Source organism: Protopterus annectens, chromosome 1.part1 (assembly GCF_019279795.1).
Source record: "Protopterus annectens isolate FY-2018-M chromosome 1.part1, PAN1.0, whole genome shotgun sequence".
Lineage (NCBI taxonomy): Eukaryota > Metazoa > Chordata > Ceratodontiformes > Protopteridae > Protopterus > Protopterus annectens.
The window spans coordinates 1,524,836,272-1,524,858,575 of NC_056726.1; the positions used below are offsets into that span (position 1 = coordinate 1,524,836,272).

The 22,304-nt window shown below is 37.9% G+C and overlaps 1 protein-coding gene across 1 annotated transcript in view; it reads left to right on the forward strand.

The window, feature by feature from the left end:
• Positions 1-22,304, forward strand: part of PEF1 (penta-EF-hand domain containing 1) — a 172,137-nt gene that overhangs the window by 19,418 nt on the left and 130,415 nt on the right. The window lies entirely within an intron of this gene.

Below are 22,304 nucleotides of genomic sequence, written 5' to 3' on the forward strand. Positions count from 1 at the left end.
TCCTTAGCGTCTCGGATGACTCTGAGTCTGGTGTGACGCCTCACATAACTGGTGCATCACTGTGGCAGTGTGCCACCCCCACATAACTGGTGCATCACTGTGGCAGTGTGCCACCCCCACATAACTGGTGCATCACTGTGGCAGTGTGCCACCCCCACATAACTGGTGCATCACTGTGGCAGTGTGCCACCCCCACATAACTGGTGCATCACTGTGGCAGTGTGCCACCCCCATAACTGGTGCAGCACTGTGGCAGTGTGCCACCCCCATAACTGGTGCATCACTGTGGCAGTGTGCCACCCCCATAACTGGTGCAGCACTGTGGCAGTGTGCCACCCCCATAACTGGTGCAGCACTGTGGCAGTGGAGTAATTGTAGTGCAGCACAGGAACATGGTGATCATGATTTTTCTGAAACGGACGACCCGGGGTTGTGCTGCCCAAGGTCTTTCGACATGCAGTAGCTGTAGGTCAGCAGTGTTTTGCATAGTCCATCTTATCTGCCTTTCTTATTTCTTGGGTGTATGGCACAACATTTGTCCTTCATCATGCCTAGTCTGTGCACCTTCTGGTAAATAATCTAGGATGATCCAGTCAAACCTCCTTAACTCATAAGATTTAATCGCAAGGGTTAAATCCACTTGGCACAGAAAAAAAATCTTTCCAGGCTTCAGTGCCACCCCTTACCTGTAATGCACCACACACACCCAGTACAAAGATCTGCCCAGGCTTTAGACCCTCCCCCTTGCCTGTAATGCATCACACACACCCAGTACTCTCCAGATCTCTGTTGCCCCTTTTTAGATCGCATGCAACAACATCTCCATCTTTTTGTTCCTTGGTGTTTGACTGCAAACTTGATTGTTTTTCTGTGCAAACCTCTTCAGTTTGTCTATTTCTGACTTTGTGATGTTTGGCAGACAATTGTGTAGGTTTGTGGTTTTTGTTCATTTGCTGTTCTTTTGTTCAACTTGTTTTTGTTTTTGAGTAGTATTTTTGGTCAGAAAACAGTTGTGTGTGTTTTAAAAGTGCAAGTTCTGTGGCTGTAAGTTTCTGCCATAGGGCAGTCGTGTTCTTTCTGTAATCTGTTTGGATGCATGTCATTTATAAAACATTTGTACAGGAGCTAAACAACCTGGGAACATTTGGAGTGGTGAGTTGTCCTAAGGCTTGCAGCTTCAGTATTGTGCTTTAGAGGATGGAACCTCTTCTATCAAGTCTGTATTTATATTCCATTCTTCATAGGTTCATAGTAGTCATCAGCCTAGTATACACCTAAGACCTTTATAAGCCCAGGCATACAACCCAAATGTGACCCACAAGTTTCATGTTTTAAACATTTATATAGGAGTGATTTTTGGTTACAACATGATTTACTGGCTGCCCCTGTCCGTCAGATTTCCCTTCCACTGTTCCAAATTACGCTTAAATAGGGTTAGGGAGGGACTTTGTTTCACATGGATGGGGAGCCTATGGGCATTCTCCTGAGATACATATCTGTTTGCCCAGTGTGCCCTTATTTATGTCCCAAGTAAAATTCAGTTTCAGGTATGTATGGTCCAAAATGCCATTGTATGCCAGGCATTGATTGCCTCTCAGTTGGGCTTTGTGGCAATCCACATAGGACATTATGTTTACTCCCTTTGTCCTTTTGTAAAACGTCATTGTGGGTGTTCCATTTGCTGCATTGTCTGGTCAGGTACATACTGAAGGGGGCATTAGACGGTATGAAGGGTGTGCTGAAGACATAGTACAGTGGTAGGATGACATCCTTGGACCTGGTCAGGTACATACTGAAGGGGGCATTGGACGGTATGATGGGTGTGCTGAGGACATAGTGCAGTGGTAGGATGGCATCCTTGGACCTAGACGCCACGCCTTTGCTTATTAGTTGAGCAGCAGAGAAGGATTTTCTTTTCTTGGATACAAGTTGGTTAAAGGCTAGGTTAATGTCTACGTGGGTTCCCAGATCCCTGATTAGAGGCAACTCTTAGGGATGTTTTATTGATGACATAGTTTCCTGGGGTGGCCCCCTTCCCAAAGGGTGTTATAATGCTTGTCTTGGCAGTGAGTTTTAAGCAGTGACATTGGCACCAGTCATTTGCCTGTGTTAGACCTTCCTGTAGGGTAGTTTCTTCTTGTGGGGGGATTCTGTGACTGGTCCCAGTTAATCATTTGTAAACTTGATCAGCCATTGGCCTTTGACATTGGCTTTGACCTCTGAAAAGTAGACACCAAAGAGGAGTGGGCCCCACATGGAGCCTTGAGGAACTCCAGTGGTGACCAGCCTGTTTGTGGAGGTGGCCTTACTGATCCTAAACTCCAGAGTCCTATCTGTGCGCCGTCTGGATATCCAGTGCATTGTAAAAGGATTTATGCCTAGTTCCGTAAATTTGTTAACAATACCTGAGTGAGGTTTGTTTCAAATGCCTTGGGTAGATCAAGGTAGGCGTTATGCACCACTTTATCCTTATCCATTGCTTTGGTGACCTTTTCAAAGAAGTCCACCAGGTTCATTAGGCATGCCCTTTGTCTGGCAAAGCCAGACTGGGGTGGTTCCAGTGTCTGAAGGTCTCCTATGTCTTTGTTAGTCATTTCCATGGATTTGGAAGTAAGACCAGTCAGTCTGAGTCTGTAGTTTCCAGGATCTGTTGAAGGTACTCTCTCTTATGAAGGCTGACTACTGCAGTCCTTCATTCTCATGGCACAAAGCCTGTTTTTTGACTGTAGTTAAGTAGTGACTCTAAGTCCTATTTTAGACTATTCAGGATTTATTCCTGGGATGGTATCAGGGCCCACTGAGGCTTTGTTCTCAGCCTTAATGAGCTCCGCCAGTAAATGCTCTCTAGTTATCGCTTGGGGGGGGTATCCTTAAAGGTATTAAGGGTGGCTGGGGGTGAGTGGGGGTAAATTTGGAACTCAGTTTGTCAGAAAACAGATATGCTATATATCAACAGGTTTGGTAACAGTTCAGTACACTGATGTGTGCTGCCCTTGAGGTTTATGACATAGCTGAAGAAGGGTTTATTGTTGTCTTTTGCTTGTGAGGCTATCAAAACTTTGAAATTGGCTTTATTTGACCTAATTAACCCTCTAGATTGCCTGCTTAGGTTGAGAGAGTTCTAATCTTTATGGGAGTTACACTTCCTAATTTTTGCCATGATATTTTTCCTTTTATTGTATATCCTGTTGGGGCTGTTTGTTTTTGGACTTAGTTGAGAGTTTACTTCTGATGGGAACAAGAGCCTTTATATAGCCATTAACACAGTTGTACAGAGTTTATTTGAACAATTCTGCAAAAGCTGCTTAATTCTCTGGGTTCAAGGAGGCATTGAATTTTGACAAAATATAGCTTAGTATAAGGTAGTTTACCTTGGAGTAGTTCCAACTGTCACGGGATTTACTGCGGTTACCCTTCCCAACTGTTACTGGGTTTACTGCGGTTACCCTTCCCAAGTGTTGCTGGGTTTACTGAAGTTGCCAAGTTGGTTTTAATTTCAAAGGCAACAGATTTATGGTTAGACCTTACCAGATACGCTGTGACATTATCAGTACTCTGTCATATTTGTAAGTACAAGATCCAGTTTGTTGGACATCTAGTGGGTGTATGCAGTAATTGGTCAAGAGTGTTTGTATTTGAGTCCAGGAATCTCTGTGACCGCATATTTGAGGCTGTGTAAGTTTCCCAGTCTGTAGAGGGGTAATTAAAGTCCCCCATGAGTAGGGTGCTTGGTTGGATGGCATGTGTCTCCAGTAGCTCCAGGTATGCACTGTGAGTTTCTTAGGACATGCAGTGTGACATATAGCTAACTAGGATATGGTACATATTTTATTTATTTATTTTATTTTACATTTGTTGACCGGGCTAGTCCAGCTGGATACATATCCTTTTTCAGTAGAGGCCCGGGGAGAAAAGCTCCAACATAATGGCAATACATGTTGAGAATACATGTTACATAATGAGAATACATGTTACATAATGAGAATACATGTTACATAATGAGAATACATGTTACATAATGAGAATACAAGTTACATAATGAGAATACAAGTTACATAATGAGAATACATGTTACATAATGAGAATACAAGTTACATTTGCAAGATAAAAATAGGAATAACATAGATTTTATATAAACACAATAGAAAAACAGCAGGTTATACATACTAGTTATATGGCATTAGCTAAGTGAAAATAATAGACTAGATCACGAATTATCAGGTTACTTTGTGAGGTCAATAATCTGAGTAAGGGAATAGGATTAAGGTGGTGTGGGACTAGGTTGTTATGAGATAGATAAGTTAGTCCGGTTCAGAACATGGGCATAGCCATTGTAACTTAAGATGTTCTTTGAGGTTATTTTTGAACTGATTATGCGAGGTCATGAGTCTAAGGTAGTTTGGCAGGGAGTTCCAAGGCTTTCCAATGGAGTTGGCGTAGAGGGCATCACCACCCGAGTTCTTAGATTTAATAGTTAGGATCTGGACGCTATTAGATGATCGAAGGGAGTTAAGGTTGGAGTAGGGGGTCAGAATACTGCACAGTGAGGGAGTTCTATCCGGTTGGTTGATTATTTTAAAGGCTTCAGTGAGTTGGTTAAGTTTGAGAAGATTGGGCAGTTCCAACCAGCCAAGTTTCTTTAGGTTAAGGCAATGGTGGGTGCGATATGGGGAACCTGTTATGAATCTAGCAATATGGTTATAGGCAAGAGAGAGCATGTTAAGTTCACGTTTATTGAGGAAAGAAAGAACTGGGGAGGCATACAGGAGGGTGGAGAGGAGATGCGTTCGGGCAATAGTTAATTTGGTAGAGGGGGTTAAGAAGTTTTTTATTCTGTACATGGATCCAAGTTTCTTGTTAACAGATTTTACGGTTTGGGTAATGTGAATGTCAAATTTAAGCTTATGGTCAATGGTAACACCTAGTAATTTGGTACTGGTGACAGGGACTATGATGGTCCCATTGATGGATTTAACATGGAAGGTCATATTGTTAGTATTTGGGAGTTCTTTTCCTAGGGGTGTGAGGACGTTGGGGAAAAATAGTAGTAATTGGGTTTTTGTTGGATTGAGTAGGAGTTTCAAGTTGGGCGTCAGCATATTGAATGCAGGTGGATTTAGGGATGACTGAGTGAAGGTCGTTAATGAAGATGGAAAACAGAAGAGGACCAAGTATGGAGCCCTGAGGAACACCGATGGTATTGGGGAGCAGGTCTGATAGTCTGTTTTGCCACAGGACAGCTTGTTGCCTACCAGTGAGGTACGCCTTAAACCAGCTTAGTGCTGGGGTGTTCAGATGTAGGCTTTCCAGGGTGTTAAGTAGGATCTGGTGATTGACCATATCGAACGCTTTCGATAGGTCGAGAAAGAGGGCGGAGGATATTAGTTTGTTGTTACGATTGTTATTAATGGAGTCGACAAAGGAAAGGAGGGCGGTGGTTGTACTATGGTGGGGACGAAAGCCATGCTGGGAGTTAGACAAGAGACGATTAAGGGTAGGTAGTGAAGGAGTTGTTTGTGAACACATCTTTCCATAATTTTCGCTATTGGGGACAGAATTGCTATTGGTCTGTAGTTGGATGTTTCAGTGGAGGTACCTCCTTTGTGAAGAGGGATGATATAAGAAATCTTCCAAGTAGAGGGGATGCTAGCTTCAGTTATAGTTCTATTGATCAGGATGGATATGGGGTAGGCTATAGCTTCGGATGCTATTTTTAAGTATTCTGCTGGGAGGTGATCAGCCGCTAGGGTGGTTGGTTTGAGTTTTTTTAAGAGGGTACGAATATAGGAGGAAGAGACTGGCTTTAAGTTAAAGGAGGTAGGGGCAGCATCATGAGGTTGAGTGGCAGGTGGGGCAGTGGAGGTTAGTTGACTGGCTAGTGATTGGATAGTCTCAGTGAAGAAAGAGTTAAAGGTGTTGGCTATTTCTTCCACATCTTTCCCAATAAGTTTCTCAGGGGTTGGGGTAGTAGTTTTACCTGGGTGAAGGAGGTTGTTAAATCCTGCCCAGAACTTCTTTGGGTTGTTCTGGTGTTTATTCTGGAGGTGGCAGAAGTATTGTTTTTTGTCCTGGGTAATGGCTGTTTTAGTAGTGTTTCTTAGCTGTTGAAATTTAATGCGATCTTGTGGGGTTTTAGTGGCTCTCCATTTGTCCCAAGCCTGGTCACGAAGTTTTATTTTGGTTTTGGTTTCTCTAGTTAGCCAAGGTGCTATATGTACTTTGGATCTGATTTGTCTATTTGGGGCATGTGAGTCAAGTATCTTAAGGAATGTGTCGTTAAAGTGGGAAACACTCTCCTGGTGGGGTAGAGTTTTTAACATGGACCAGTTGCAGGATTTTAGGTCTGCAAGGAATAGTTGTGGGACAAATTTCTTTTTGTTTCTAATTAGTCTATATAAGGGGGGGTTAGAAGTTGGGCATTTATGCTTAATAATATAGGTAATTAGGTGGTCACTGAGGTCATTGGGAAGGGTCCCTGTGGTATAGTTGTTTGAATCTTTATTGGTAAGGATCCAGTCAATGGTGGTTTCTTTTTGGAGAGTATTGCCAAGTCTGGTTGGGGATAGGATATTTTGGGAAAAGCCATGTAGGTTAATAGGATGTGGGGTTATATGGGTAGAACAGAGGGACCAGTCTATTTGTCCCCAAGTACTATGGTTTCTTGTGGGTAACTAGTGGCTAACCAGGACAGGGTTTGCTCCAGGTTTTCTGTGCTCTTCCCTGGTGGGATATAGATTACAATGAGGTTGATGCATTTTTGAGTGTTTAGGCATATCTTTAGGGCAATAAGTTCTAAATTAGAGATTATAGGAGGTTGTAATGGATTCCTAATGATATTCAGGGTATTCCTAAACATTACAGCTATTCCTCCACCCTTTTTCTTTACACGATCAGCCCTGAAGATATTATACCCGGGTGGGAGAATCTCTTCATCCTTAGTGGTGGGTTTTAGCCATGTTTCAGTTAGACACATAATGTCAGGGGAATGAGTAGCTAACATAGCGTGCAGGTTGTGAACCTTGTTGTTAATGCTTCTTAGGTTCAGATGTAGTACTAGAAGGGAGTCTGTAGAATTTCGGGCTAATTTAGAGGGGTTAGAGTCTGGGACAGTAGTGGGACCTGGGTTAGGATGGATATCACCATCAATGGTGATACTATTTTTCAGGTAAACTAAGAATCTTTGTAGTTTAAATAGTAATTTGAGGTTAGTTTTATTATTTGGAATTTTTGGGTGCTGAAGGGTGAGATGGACTATTTTGGGGGATATTGTTTTGTCTGGGTAGAGTGAAGGTGGGATAGAAATGGCAGAAAGATTAGTTTGGGAGTTAGTGTAGCGCTTGGGGAAGGAGATTCCTATCAGAGTATGGTTTTCATACTTTGTTAAAAAATAGGCAGTAAGGAGTAGTATTGTTGTGAAGGGGGTGATAGAATAAGTGAATTTGGCCATGATGTAAGAAGGGAAAGTGTAGTGGGAGGGGGGAGAGATTTTAGTTTTAACTTTAGTAATGGGGGAGGGCCTAGAAGTGGGAGGAGTAGTAGAGAAAATTGAAGGGCCGTCGGATTTGCGAGGGTGAAAGTGGGAGGGGCTGGCTACTCCTATAAATGTAGAGGTACTGGGTGCGGGTGGGATATGGGGGCAGGGAGGGGAGCGGAGCCCGAGCGAAGCGAGAACGAAGTGGAGCGGGGCATACACCGCCAGGAGTTCTCAGGGTCTTAGAGGCAGCAGTAGGTGAGTGCAATAATCAGCGTAGTGGAGTTTCTACTAATGCTTACAGGAAAGAAGCAATTCTTTCATCATTTCATCTGTGGTGATGTGAATGTGGAGAAACTCCAGCATGTTATCCTGTTTAACCAGCCTAGAGGTATTTTTGTTATTGATGTATTGAGACCCCGCCACCCTTAGCCGTCTGCTTGAGCTGCTGTGTATGTAAGGCACGGAAACCTTATACTGCCTGGGCACTCCCAGCAGCTTTAAACCATGTCTGTAATGGCATAGCTGTGTATATTCTGCAGGGTAAGCAGCTTTTTATTTAGGCTCCCAGCATTGAGCAGTAACCCCTTCAGGTTCAATTGAATTGATTTTTGTGTGTGTAGCTTTTGTCAGTTTGGCATTGCCTAAAAAAGGCTCTACGTGTGTGGGGGGGGGGTGCATAACATTTTAGCCAGGATTTGAAAGCCCAGAGGAGACTGGTGCAGACCAGCCCTGGCAAAGCAACATGGTCTGTTAACCATGTCCTTCCATGATAACAAATATTGGATCCTTGAAAGCCCAGAGGAGACTGGTGCAGATCAGCCCTGGCAAAGCAACATGGTCTGTTAACCATGTCCTTCCATGATAACAAATATTAGATCCTTAAAATGACACCAGACTTTATGGATCAGGTTAAAGGTTATGTATGTTGCGGTTCTGTCTAAAGCCTATGTCTGGAACACACTGTTGGGGCAGTTCAGGGAATACAATACCAGTAATAACTTTATAATACAAACACATGATAATGATGTTACACTATCTTCAGTGGTTATATACTAAGTTTTTAGTTTTCCTTTATTATAAGGAAGTCTGTCATTGACTTCTGGGAAATATGTTTCCACTTATTGTAAGGTGAAGTCAGTCGTTTATGTCCTTCAATAAATTCTTTATGCATATAAATGACAACATGAGTTAAGGCATCAAGTTTCCTCAGTGCCAGTAGATCATAAGCTTTCAGCTGAGCATGTAACTCGCTGAAGGTGGGCAGGCAGTGGGATTCAGTCAGCTGACACTGTAGCAGCTCCTGATGAATTATTCTGTATTTCAAGAATAGTTTGGATGTATAGTCACATGTTGCCTAACAGGTTTGAACCTAGGACATTTTATAATTTAATCTTTAGTCCTGTAATATAATTTGATGATGTTGTGTGTGCTTTCATGGGTGTGATGGTTTGTAGTAGTGCGTTGCAGGTGTAATTCCAATGATGCAAGGCGTATGTTTTTTTTTTTTTTTTTTACTAAAAGCTGTAGTTCGGGCATCTTATTTTTAAGAAGCCATCACAAAGATGGCTAACGTGCCTTCTGGGTCTATGTCGGACCGTTAAATGGTCACATTGTTGAACATCATGTTGTCAACAATGCACGCTGTCAACCCCCCCCCCCCCCATGTGGTGGGGGCTGCATTCCCCACTCTCTGCTAATTATATATACCAGTGTTTCTGAAACTGGGGTCTCTATGATGCATTCCAGGGGTCCATGAGCTCACCTAGGTTATGAGCATCATCAGCAACCTTGTAGAAAAAACGTTGCTCCAAAAAAAGAAGAAAAAGAAACTTCCCTGTGTGCAGCTGAGCTGAAAGAGACTTCCCTGTGCGCAGCTGAGCGGAAAAATAAACTTCCCTGTGCGCAGCTGAGTGGAAAAATAAACTTCCCGTGCGCAGCTGAGCGGAAAAATAAACTTCCCTGTGCGCAGCTGAGCGGAAAAAGAAACTTCCCTGTGCGCAGCTGAGCGGAAAAAGAAACTTCCCTGTGCGCAGCTGAGCGGAAAAAGAAACTTCCCTGTGCGCAGCTGAGCGGAAAAAGAAACTTCCCTGTGCGCAGCTGAGCAGAAAAAGAAACTTCTCTGTGTGCAGCTGAGCTGCTTAATGTCTGCATTTGCTGCTAAGCAGCTGCTTGCCCTGTTTTTTAGAGATGGAAAGGAGGAACAACTTCTGTATTTGTGGATGATGCCGAGCAGCTGCTCACTTGCCCTTTGTTTTCTGCTGGGCAGTTAGAACTTGGAGGGAAATTTAAGCAACTGTTCTGTTCCCTCCAAGTAAGGTCCAGGATTTCTTGATTGCAGATGATAGAAATTACTGCAGAGTGATCCAGACAATCTTATTGAAAAAACCTGGCCTGAAGGTCTCTCTCTCTCTCTTTTTTTTTTTTTTCTTTTTTTTTTCTTTTTCTCAGTCAACTTTCTAAGTCTGAAAGAGCAATATTTAAAATGTATCCTTAATTTTGGCCCTATGTCTCCCACCCCATTATGACACGAATTGTCCAGATTTCTTGTGCTGAAGAGGTTGAGAGGTATAGTATTGTGTGTGTGTGTGTGTGTGTGTGTGTGTGTGTGTGTGTGTGTGTGTGTGTGTGTGTGTGTGTGTGTGTGTGTACACCCATTTACGTAATACCTCACTGTAAATAATCTTTCATCAACACAACACTGCTTTCTATCCAACCATAGTACCACCACAGCCTTACATTTTACAAACATCATTAATAAAAACAGAAATTTGGACAGTCCAGTTTCTTCACTATTTCTTGGCTTGTCAAAAGCATTCAGCAGTCTGTCATGTGGTAGTAGTGTTCTGTAGGCCTCTTACTGCACACACACACACACACACACACACACACACACACACACACACACACACTACATGCTACTATACACCTGCCAGGCCTTCACAAATATGCCACACCTTAAAACTCTTAAAAAATTTTATAACAAAATCACAAAGTTTGACTCCAGTTTATCTTCCTGTGCCCACCACGTACAAGCCATCAGGCTACTAAACTGGAATGAACTACCACACATCCCTTACCAATCCCAGCTTCTAGTAGTCCACAGTTTAATACACAACCTGGACAAATGTGCCCGCTTCCCTTAAATCTATGACCCAGCACTGTAACCCAAGCAGAAATATATGCTTCAAAGATGTATCTTTACTTGCCATAAATAAATCTCCCAATTAACAGCAGCAGCTGCACTCTACTTCACCTATGTGTCCAAAATTTGGAACTCTGTCCCCTCTGCTCAAGCAAACTAAACAACTATAAACTTTTAATTCTGATCTTAAACAGCAACTGAGACCATCCTGAATCTGCCAGTGTTTATTCCCAGGATAAATATTGCGTATACTCTCAAACACGCTCTTTTATGCAGTATGAAAGCTATAGTGTAAATGCATATGTTTGGTTTTTGGAACATGTATAAAGGAATTAATTTTATTTGTAGAAACTTAGGTGCTAGGTTTTGTTCATGTATGCAGACTGTATAGTCTTAATTTTATTTGTAGAAACTTAGGTGCTAGGTTTTGTTCATGTATGCAGATTGTATAGTCTTAATGTATATCACTAATGTTATTTGCCTTGTATAGTGTATTATTGTTTTCACATGGAGCTTTTCTTCCTGGGCCTCAACTGAAAGGGGGGTTCTCTTACCCAGTAGGACAGTCCTGGTTAACAAGTGCAAAAAAATAAATGAAGTGGTGAAATTATTTAGTAAATGTGATTGCTGTAAACAAAAAGCCCCTAAAGATGTTCACATGCATTGTTTGTTCAGTTTAATTTGCCCAAGTCTTTTGGGCTTCTAGTACCATGATGGGAATGGATCCCATTCCTAAGTCAGAGTACGATTACAGTTCATTAGTATTGTTTGTCTTTTATTTTTTGTTTTCCTCAAATATTTTTATTTTCAATTTAAAATAACATTTACATAATATTTTAAACAACTATATATAATATTTACAATAGCCTGAATTTCAAGTATATACAATGTATGTTACTAAATGTAGAATTAATAGATCAGTTATCAGAGATACAATATTAATTATTGCAGAGTGTCCAACAAAGATATAACTTTCTTCCAAGGATTATTTACCAATGGCTTGGGATAGATTCGTAGTTCTTTGATTTTTATTTCCATCAATGCAGTTGTCGTCAGTAAAGTGTAGAATTCTTCTAAGGTCGGGGGTGTATTTGAATTCCACCTTCTGGTTAAGCATTTCCTAGATATAGCAAGTATTGTCCATAGCAAATACATATTTGTCTTATTCAGGTAGGGACCTTCATTACATTTAGAATTATCAATACTTTAAGGTAAAGGATTTATTAAATAAAAATGATTGATTCCATTCCAATATGATTTAATTTTATTACATTCATAAAAAATATGAATCCGGTCTGCTTTATTTGACTTTTCACACCTCCAGCAAAAACCATTTGTAGTAGTAATGATCTTTTTAATTCTATCTGGTGTTAAAAATGCTCTGTGTAAGTATTTCCAGTTAAGTATTTTCCAGTACTGTGTTAGAGGTGTAATTAACTGATAGTAAGATGTTAGTTTTAATTTCTTCTGTTAACTGCAATGACTGACCTTTTGTTAAGACCTGCCAGTATGATGGTTTGGGAATTTTTATGTCATTAACTCTTTATATAGATTTGAAATGGAATTTTTCTTTTCACAACTATTATATATAAATCCATACAGAAAACGTATTAGATTTGCATAAATCTTGAGTGTACATTAGAATGCTTTGTAAGGTTAACCAGTCCTGTGTCGGAATATTGTAAGCAGTTTTTATCGTATATCTAAAACATTTAATGTATTTACACATTGAAACCAGCATAAGAATCCATTTTGTTCCCATGAGGTTATTGCTTCCCTATATATTTTGTGAGGAAAGTTCTTAGTGATGGTAAATGGGGTTAAAAGGTCAAACTAAAGTTTTAGATCTATGTTTGCATTGATAAGTTTCCTAAAGGAATCGATGTAATGATTAATCAGTGTTGTTTTAGAAGGTTTTGTTATATGCATAGTATGTACCGGGGTTTGCTTGATTTGTCTACTATTAACATTTTTTAACAGATTAAATTCATTTGTTAATATAGCCAATGCTAATTCTTTCCAGTTGGCAAAATAATTTGAGTTTATCTAGTCTATTGTAGTTTTAAGCACAGATGCTTTTATATCTGTTTCTATTTCTGGGAAGTTCAATCCTCCTTGTTTCCAGAGTTAGAGCTACTCTATTATTTTTGGGATACCATAAAAATTTTATTAAACATGAGTTTATTTCTTTAAGAATGCATCTTTCAGGAATTAACTGTATTGCTAATGCTACATATAGTATTTTGGCAATAAGACCATTTTTTATTAATTGCAATCTGTCTTCAAAGTTAATATAATTTTGTTCCACTTTTCAATATATTTTTTTTGTTTCAATAATGTTTTTATAATTTATTAATATTGTTTCGTTTATACTTTTGCATAACACTATTCCTAAATAATTTAGCGTAAGTTCTTGTTTTCCTATGATGGTTTCATAGGTAGGTACTAGGCTATCAGCCCAAGGGCCTACATAAGCCTAGCCAGCAAGGTTCCTTATCTTACGCCTCCCAAGAAAGTTATTTTCCTGTTCCACTATCCAGCAGACACACAGAAGTGCTCCCGGGGTGTATTTCCTATTTCCCATCCACTCATCAAGATTTTTCTAATGAAGTGCTAATGAAGAACTTTGCTTGACATAGATGGGTAGCTTGTTCCAGAGTATAGGAAGTCTCTGGGACAGGAATCTATCCCTCCAGCGTGTCCTGTTTATTGTGGTGACAAGGTTTAAGTTCCTAGAGTGTGTAGCTCGGAGGGATTGGGATTTCTTTAGGTGTAGCATGTCCAACAGCTCTGGGTTTGACATAGCTTTATATGTAGGCGATATGCTACAGAGTAAAGCTGGAGTTTTTTGAGGCGGTCACTGTAGGGCATTTGTTTGAGGCCAGTAATCCTCTTTGTGAGGTACTTCTGTGGCCTTTCCAGCTGCTGCAGATGCCTTGTGAGGTACATTCCAAAAGGGACGTTGTACTCTGTAATGGGTCTAATGAGTGATGAGTAGAGGGGAACAATGACCTCTTTTTTTTTTTTCCTGGATGAGAACCCTTTTATGATGAGGTGTGCCACGTAGAAGGACTTCCTGACTACTGTGGCGATGTGACTAAAAGGAGAGACTACTATCCACCTGGGTCCCAAGGTCTCTTATCACGCATTCGGTGTTAAGTAGATTGCTGCCTATGTGGTAGTTCATGGGTACAGAGTTTTTACCAAAGGGGATGACACTGCACTTTTTGGCATTGAGCTTATCTGTAACTTGTAGTTCTTTTTTCTTATTTAAAAATAGAAATTTTGATTTTGCTCTGTTAAAGTGTAGACCTGAAATCTTATCAAATTTCTCCATTACTACTTCTAACTCTCCTAATGACTCTCTGGAGTTTGATAGGGTTAATAAAATATCATCAGCAAAAAACATTATTTTAGATATGTACTGGCCATAGACATCTATTCCTTTTATTCTTGGATTATTGTGTATTATTTCTGCAAGTATTTCTATAGCCAAAGCAAATAAAATTGGAGAAAGGGGGCATCCTTGTTTAGTACCTTTCGTTATATGGATATATTCTGAGGTGAAAGGACCTAATTTAATGTATGCTAAGTTATTAATATATATGTTTTTAGTTTAGTACCTTTCGTTATATGGATAGATTCTGAGGTGAAAGGACCTAATTTAATGTAGGATAAGTTATTAATATATATGTTTTTAGTTTAGTACCTTTCATTATATGGATAGACTCTGAGGTGAAAGGACTTAATGTAGGCTAAGTTATTAATATATATGTTTTTAGTTTAGTACCTTTCATTATATGGATAGATTCTGAGGTGAAAGGACCTAATTTAATGTAGGCTAAGTTATTAATATATATGTTTTTAGTAATAAGATGAAGGGAGGAGGCAATTCAAATAATGCTAAAGTTTTAAATAGATATTCCCAGGTGAGGGAATCAAAGGCTTTTTCTATGTCTAATCTAATTACACTTGTTTCTCTATCTTCTTTATTCACATAATCTATAAGAGTAAGTTTATTTTTAATATTATCATGTATGTGCCTGTTATATAAAAATCCAGTTTGATCATTATGGTTTTTGAAAGTGGGATTTTCATTCTGTTAGCTAGGATTGACTTGAATATTTTGTAATCATTATTCAGTAATGATACAGGTCTGTATGAGGTGCAAAGGTCTGATGGTTTATTATCTTTTAGAATTGGTGTTATGAGAGAATTTCCATGAGGGTGGTATTTTTGCTTCTGACTGGACTTCTAACAAAGTTTTATGAAAAAGGGAGATTACTGTTGAAGGGAAGAGTTTGTAAATTTCGTAATTATACCATCTATCCCTGGAGCTTTGTTAGATTTACCTTCTTTTATCTTGTCAACAATTTCTTTGTAGGATATAGGTTTTTGTAGGTCTAGTTTTAAGTTTTCTTGATTTTTTTTTTAATATTGATAAGGTTTGTATCTAAGTTTCTTTGGTTGGTATCTAAATCTTAAAAGAAGTGTTCCATGTAATGGAACCAAAATGCTTCAAGGATGTCTCCTATATCTGACACTTTTTTCCCTTTCTTTTCATGATATATACTACTAATGTTATTTGCTTTAGATTGTATTTTAATTCTTGTAGATAAGTCATGTAGATATCTGGGATTCTTTTCATGATATATACTACCAATGTTATTTGCTTTAGATTGTATTTTAATTCTTGTAGATAAGTTAATTTATTTTTAATTTTTCCAAAGCTAGACAAGTTTTGCGTATTAGAATTTAATTATATTTTTTATTTAATTCCGTTTCTTTTTTGACTTCCGGATAATTCTGATTTTTTTTTTTTAGATTTTGCTGTCAAGAGTCTGGTTTGCAAGTCTAATGATTCAGATTCCCACTCTCTCTAACGGTTTTTGCACCAGCTAAGGGTCTTACCAAATAAATACGCTTTTAATGAGTCCCAAACCATGACTCTGATTTCTGTTGTATTATTAATTTCAAGAAATAATTGTAGTTCTGACAACATCCAGGGTCTGAATTCTTTAATTTTCGTGATATAAGATGGAATTCTAGTTGAGAGGATTAAAGGTTTAAACTCTGTTTGGAGCTTCATTATCAGAGAGTCATGATCTGAGAAGGGGCCTGGAACTACTGAGAAGTTGAGAATTTTTGTTTGTAAGTCTTGAACTACGAATAATTTGTCTATTCTGGTCTGTGTTCCAAATCTATGGTCTTTATAGGAAAATAATAAGGATTTATCATATTTTACTTTAAAAGTGTGTATTAAATTAAATGAATCAATCCATTTTTTAAGGATTTTGAAATAGTTGCTATGCGAAAAGACTTCTTGGTGGTTTCAGAAGCTTCTAAGGTATAATTAGTCTCCTCCCAGTATAAGATTTCCTTTATAATTGTTGGAAATAAAATCTAGTTTTTTTTTTTTTTTTTTAACCGTTCCTGTTCCAATTCCTGGGAATCAATATAGATTAGCTAAGATCCATATTCTGTTATTAAATTTAATTATAACAAGTGCTAGTAGACCTTCCTTGTCTTCATATTTATAAATATCTTTTGGAGTGATTATGTTTTTCTTCCAGAGAATTGATACTCCTTTTGTCTTTGTTCTGTAGGAGGATTGAGCTAAGACTGTATAGTCCTTAGGGTTCCAAATAAAGCTATCATTAGTCTTAAAATGCATTTCCTGAAGAAATACTACTTGTGATTTAGATTTAAAAATTTAGTAAGTTTGATCTTTTATTTGCATTATTTAAGCCATTAGTATTTAATGATGAGAAAGTTAAATCCATTTCAAAATATTGTTGGAAGAAACATTTTGCTTCTTTTTTTTATTTTGATTATAGTAGTTATACCATATTGTCTGATAACATTGGATGTTATGTGTGTAAACTTGGGAGTGTATGTTCTTTCTTCTTTAAATATAAGTAGGGTAAAATTCTGGTCAGGCTTTAAAAAAGTACTTCTATAAAACATTAATTCTAAAGTATCAAATACAAGTAAATATGAATTTTCCATTAAACATGAAATGAAAGTCATTCCTAATCCAATAGATAAAGAGCTATTGGATTGTCACTCATACCTTTAACCAACAATATCAACTGAGCTCCATATGTTAAATTATTATATGGCGAATTTTCTTAAGAGATGAAATTCTATATTCTTTTATTGTTCTATAGTATTTTATATATCAGGATGGAATGTTAGTAGTGTAAACAATTATTTTGTTGACTTGGAAAATATCCAATATTTAGTTACCCGTAAGAGATCCCAAACATGTCAGATATGTCATTTTGGATAAATTAAATGCAACAGAGGAGCTTACACTAAATAAGCCAACAACAAATAGATTATTGCTAAAATAATTTGACTAAAAGGACTCTATAGAAGAGGAGTGATTACCAATCGAATATGAATTTACTGTAGGTGTACTGTCTTCCTTTACTTTCCCACTCTTCAGCTCACCAGCTTCAACTTACACTTATGAAAAACCATGGTTTATCAGTGGTATCCTGACTCAGGCGCCCTACATTCTAGTGTGCAGTGCTTTTACATATTTATAGATTTACAAAGCAGAGTCTAAGAATGAACTATGATCACCCTGACAATTCCCATCCTGCATAGGGCACCTCCTGCTTCCAGAATGGGTAATCACATCAGGTCTAGAATGAATGTGTAAGTATTAATCAAATAGTGTTTAGAGCCTCTTGGAGAGTTCTCGGGGCAGTTAGAGTACTCTTAAGCCTCTCCTCCCTTGACCAAAAACAGAGATTTCCCTTCCCTTTCTTTCCCTTGTTTTTAATCAGTACTAATAAAAGAAATAACATTCAGTAGTCCGTCTTGTACATGACTCGCGATCCATTAAACAAGTCAGTGACTAATATCACTTTAGTAACATTATAAAGACAAATTAGAAATAATTTCCTAGCTGTTTAAATTTTCTGATAAAGCAAAAAGTTAACAATAAGTTATTTTAACTAAAAGTATAAAGCATTTCAATTTTTCCTTTCATGTATACATTTCTACTTATATTGTAGTGTCAATAGCTGTCTTTAAAATCTATACAATACTTCACGTCTTCAAATCATTCCTTTTTCAATTCAGGTTTTGTTTTGTCAAAACGGCAACTATATTTCAAGGGCACAATTAATATTTAGAATGATGCTTCAAATAAATAACTTGTCAGTTGCCAGTTGAGTTAGTTTAGTATGTATGGTTAGTGCAAATATAGCATGTTGCAAAAATATGTATTTTTTCATGTGCTCTAGAGACTGTCGTATGCAAGTGACATATATAATGTAGCATATATAGACCAGATAGCTTATGGACTCAGGTTGTTAAAGTAAATTATGCTTATTAATCAGGAAGTTTCATTTAAATTCACAAGTAATTTGGGGACATTTCAGTTGAGTTTCCAGGAATGTGTAGTCCAGTGTGAGTAAGTGTGAGTAACTGAGTCCACTTTTCCTCATAAACATGTGTCACAATTCATTAAACAAAGCAGAATCTAACATCTGTCTAATAATCATTATAAAGACAAAGAATAGTAATTTCCTAGCTCATCAAACTTTCTGATATCGCAAAATGTTGACAGTAAGCTATTTTAACTGGAAGACTAAAACATTTCAATACTTCCTTGTCAATATATATTTTTACTTTTACTGAGTGGCGTTCGAAAGACATGTGTAGAATGGGTGTGCCTTCGTTGAAGGTTGGGCATCGAGCTGGCACCTCAGCACCCGTAAAAAATATACTGCCAATCATTAGCAAACCAGAGTTCCGCTGTGGCGACCCCTAACCAGGAAAAGCTGAAAGAAGAACAACTGCAGTGTCAAGAACTGTCTGAAATCTGTGCATTACTTCTTCTTTCAAGTCATTCATTTTACAGTTCAGATTCTATTTTGTCAGAATGTCAATAGCATTTCAAGGCACATTTAATATTTAAACTGATATTTTAAATGAATAGCTATCAGTTACCAAGTGAGTTTATGCAGAGTGTGAGGTAACTGCAAAGATAACATGTTGTAAAAAGTAATATGGATCTTTTCATGTGCTCTAGAGACTGACAATTTCAAGTAACATATAAAATCTAACTTTTACAGTGCAGACAACTTGTGGAATCAGCATGTTAAACTGAGTAATACTTTTTAATCAAGCAGCTACATTTAAATGCGCATGTAGCTTGGGAACATTTCAGTTGTGTTTCCAGGAATATGTAATCCTATGAGGATAAATCAAAATATTTACAATTATATACAACGACCCCAGTTAATATTCCAAAACATGCACGCTGATTGGTCAGCCCAGACTTTTTCCATTAGTATAACATCTTCCTATCTCCATTGCTTTTTTTAAAGGTGTCTCGCTATGTCAAATGGATTTAACATACCGAGACAGCATCTCGCTATGTTAAACTCCTTTAACATAGCGAGACAGTTTGTAAAAAGCAACGGAGATCTTGCTTTCTCTGTTGCTTCTGCCCACAGCTCTGATGTACTGCGTAAGCATACGCATGCGCAGTACATCAGAATTGCCGCATAATACCAGACGGCTGCGGAAGGGCAGCAAGGGGCATTATACAATGCCATTATTTAAGAAAAGTAATTATTTTTTTCTTAAATAATGTCATTGTATAATAGCAATAACCCACTTCTGGGTGTGAGTAATGCTGGATTTACCCACGGTTGTCTGGCCACTCTGGCTTCACCCTCGTGACCAAACCACACCAACAGTGGGTAAATCCAGCATTACCCACACCCAGGCGTGGGTTATTGCTATAATAGTCCTATTATGTATTTATTTTACCTTGCTTAGGTTGTTTTTCATTTTAATAACTAAACAACATTATTTTTCTTATTTGTTATCTGTGAGGCTAAATGCACTTCGCAGGTTCACAGTGTCCTTAGAAACTGCAGCAGTTGTTTACTGTTGCTATGGCAACACAGATAGACTGTGAAGAAAGCGTCACTTCTCCTAACCAACAGTACATTTTCCCTCCTTTTTTTATGTATTTGTTAACACGAAAAGGAAATAATTCAAAGGACAGATGTACATGAACGGGACATTTCAGAGTTAATCACGAACATGTCCCTGATCCCAATAAGCATAACAGTGACTAGCATTAATCTAATAAATATTGTAATCATTAATAATGTTCACTATTCCAGTTAGTCTACCTTAATATTATTTATCTATGTATAGATAGTGAGTTATTAAATATATACAGACTGTATTAGTATAGTAAATGGGAGAGAATTTAGAAAGAGAGACAATGCAGTTAAAATAAATAATGAGAGAAACAAAAGAGAAAAATTAAGAGAAAATACACATATACTATGTATGTTGATTTACAGTATAAATATTTTATGTGCTATATAACCCTCCTTCTGTGAAAGAAAGTACCCTGTTTTACATACCTGAGGTAATGTGAAAACTCTTGTGTCATCTATTTTAAAAAAATATAGATAAAGATTTCAGTAGTTAGTTACCTTTTGTTTTAAAATTCTAAGCAGTAAAATTGGTCCTTTAAAGTGATGTTAAAACAATTCATATCCTAGTCGATGCTTTGAGAGATTTGGCTATAACAGCATCAGTTTTTTGCTTTTTCTTTTTGACGTCTGTCCAGACATTTGTTTCTTTTGTTCTCTTGAGAGAAGGTGACATCCAATCCATATCTTTTGGTAAACTAATTACATTATTAGTTTTAATAAATGAAGAGGCTTCCTCTAAGTCAATAAAAGTCCTCATCTCGTTGGCATACAGTATTCTTATCATAGCTGGATATGCAAGTTGTGCCTTGATGTTGTTTCAGAAACGTTATCATTGGCCACACTTTTTTCCTTTATCCCATTATTCTAGATGAATAGATGAATAGTCGTTATTAAATCTTATCAGGCTGTTTATATTTTAGAGGTGCCTTCCTCCAAGCAGATCTTAAAATCAGTTCCTTGTCCATGTATGAAAGAAATTTGATAATTATTGACCTAGGAGGAGAGTTTGAGTTAGTGGCAGTTAGTGGCAGGTTTCCCAAGAGCTCTGTGTGCCCTTTCAATGCCAAAATAAAGTCCTTCTTTTAATTTTAAAAAGTCGGGAATCCAGCTTGATAAAAAGGAAATAATATCCTCACCTTCTGTGTTTTCAGGTAATCCAAAAATTCTGATGTTATTTCTCCTCTCCCTATTTTCCAAGACATCTACTTTATTAACCAACCAAGTGGTTTGTTTAAGAAGCAGTTCTTTCTGTGTTTCCTCTTCCTTAAGTCTGCTTTCTAAGTCATTTAGAGAAACCTCTATTCCTGTTATCCTTGTCTGGTGTAGCATTTCCTTGGGGATTTCAGCCTGTTTTTGACTGCTCGTTTTAAGATTTTCTCGGTTCTCTTTAAAATCATCCATCTTCAAAGACAACCCCTGCAGGGTAGATGCCATCTGTTGTAGTTCCTTCTTTGAGGCAGCATCCTGGTGAAAATTCCTTGAGTTGCTCATTTTATCAAGTGAATATATCTCCAAGCTTTTAGACAGGAAATTATTTGTAAAACTTCAATGTTTCTAATTATGTACATTAGTCCTTTATCTATAAGATTTTATACTTTGAAGAAAAAAAATAATATTTTTTTCCTGTCTTATTTAACTAGTTATATGGAGCTCTAAAATACTGCTGCTTTCAGTTAGCCATTCAGGCTCCACCTCTCTTGTTTCAGTCTTTGATGTTAACCAAAAGTGCTCTTCACAGCACCCACAATGTTCCCAGAATTAACTCCTTTAATTCATATGAAGTTAACATGTATTGGTAACTTATCTAAATACAAGTATAAATTCTTTTTTATGAGACCCATTGCTCCTGCTACTCTTGGAAATGTCTGGATATCCTTCTTCCACATTGCCCTCATTTCTGCCTACAAATCCTGGTATTTTATGACTTGTGTCTCTCTATACTGCATAAGATACTGTAATCACTGGGTGTAGCAATTTCAATGATCAAGGCTACTTTTGTCTCGTTTTCATGGACTGCAGTATCTGGTTTTCTTGCATCTATTTTTTGAACTGTTGGAAATGGGTGATCCCATGTGATGTAGACTTCCTCGTTTTTTGTTATGCTTTATGGCTCATGTTTCCAGTGCTTCTTAAATATTATAATGTTTGCACAATCCCCAATGCAGCAGTCTTTCCACATTATTATGCCTTTCAGTATACAGTCCTTCTGCCATTAATGTGTCACACCCATCAAAAGATGTGCGACTGTTTCCAGTTCTGTTTTACAGAACCTGTATTTCTGTTTCTCTCACCTGTTCAATGGACTTTTATAAACTGACTTGTACATGGTCCACCTTTCATCTTTTGGTTTGCATTCGCCTCTCCTTAACCATTCCTACATCTGATCATGGTCAACATTAGGTTGTTCAAGCTGGTTTTATTGTATTTGTACCTACATTTATGCCTTTTCCACATTTCTTGCCTTCTCATCTGTTCCTTCTCCTTTGTACTCTTTCTTTTGTTTTCTGACACATTCAGTTGCTGCCTGGTTTTTATCTACTTCTGGTTTGATTTCCATCCCCGCTTGACACCTGACCGCTTCTGCTAAACTAAGCGGAGAGATGATCTTAGATTATTCTCCTCATGTTTTAAAGCTTTTGGGTCTTGTGAAGTCAGCAGATATGCATGCAGTCCTACTGTTGCAGATCTATACGTGCAGGCAGTTTCA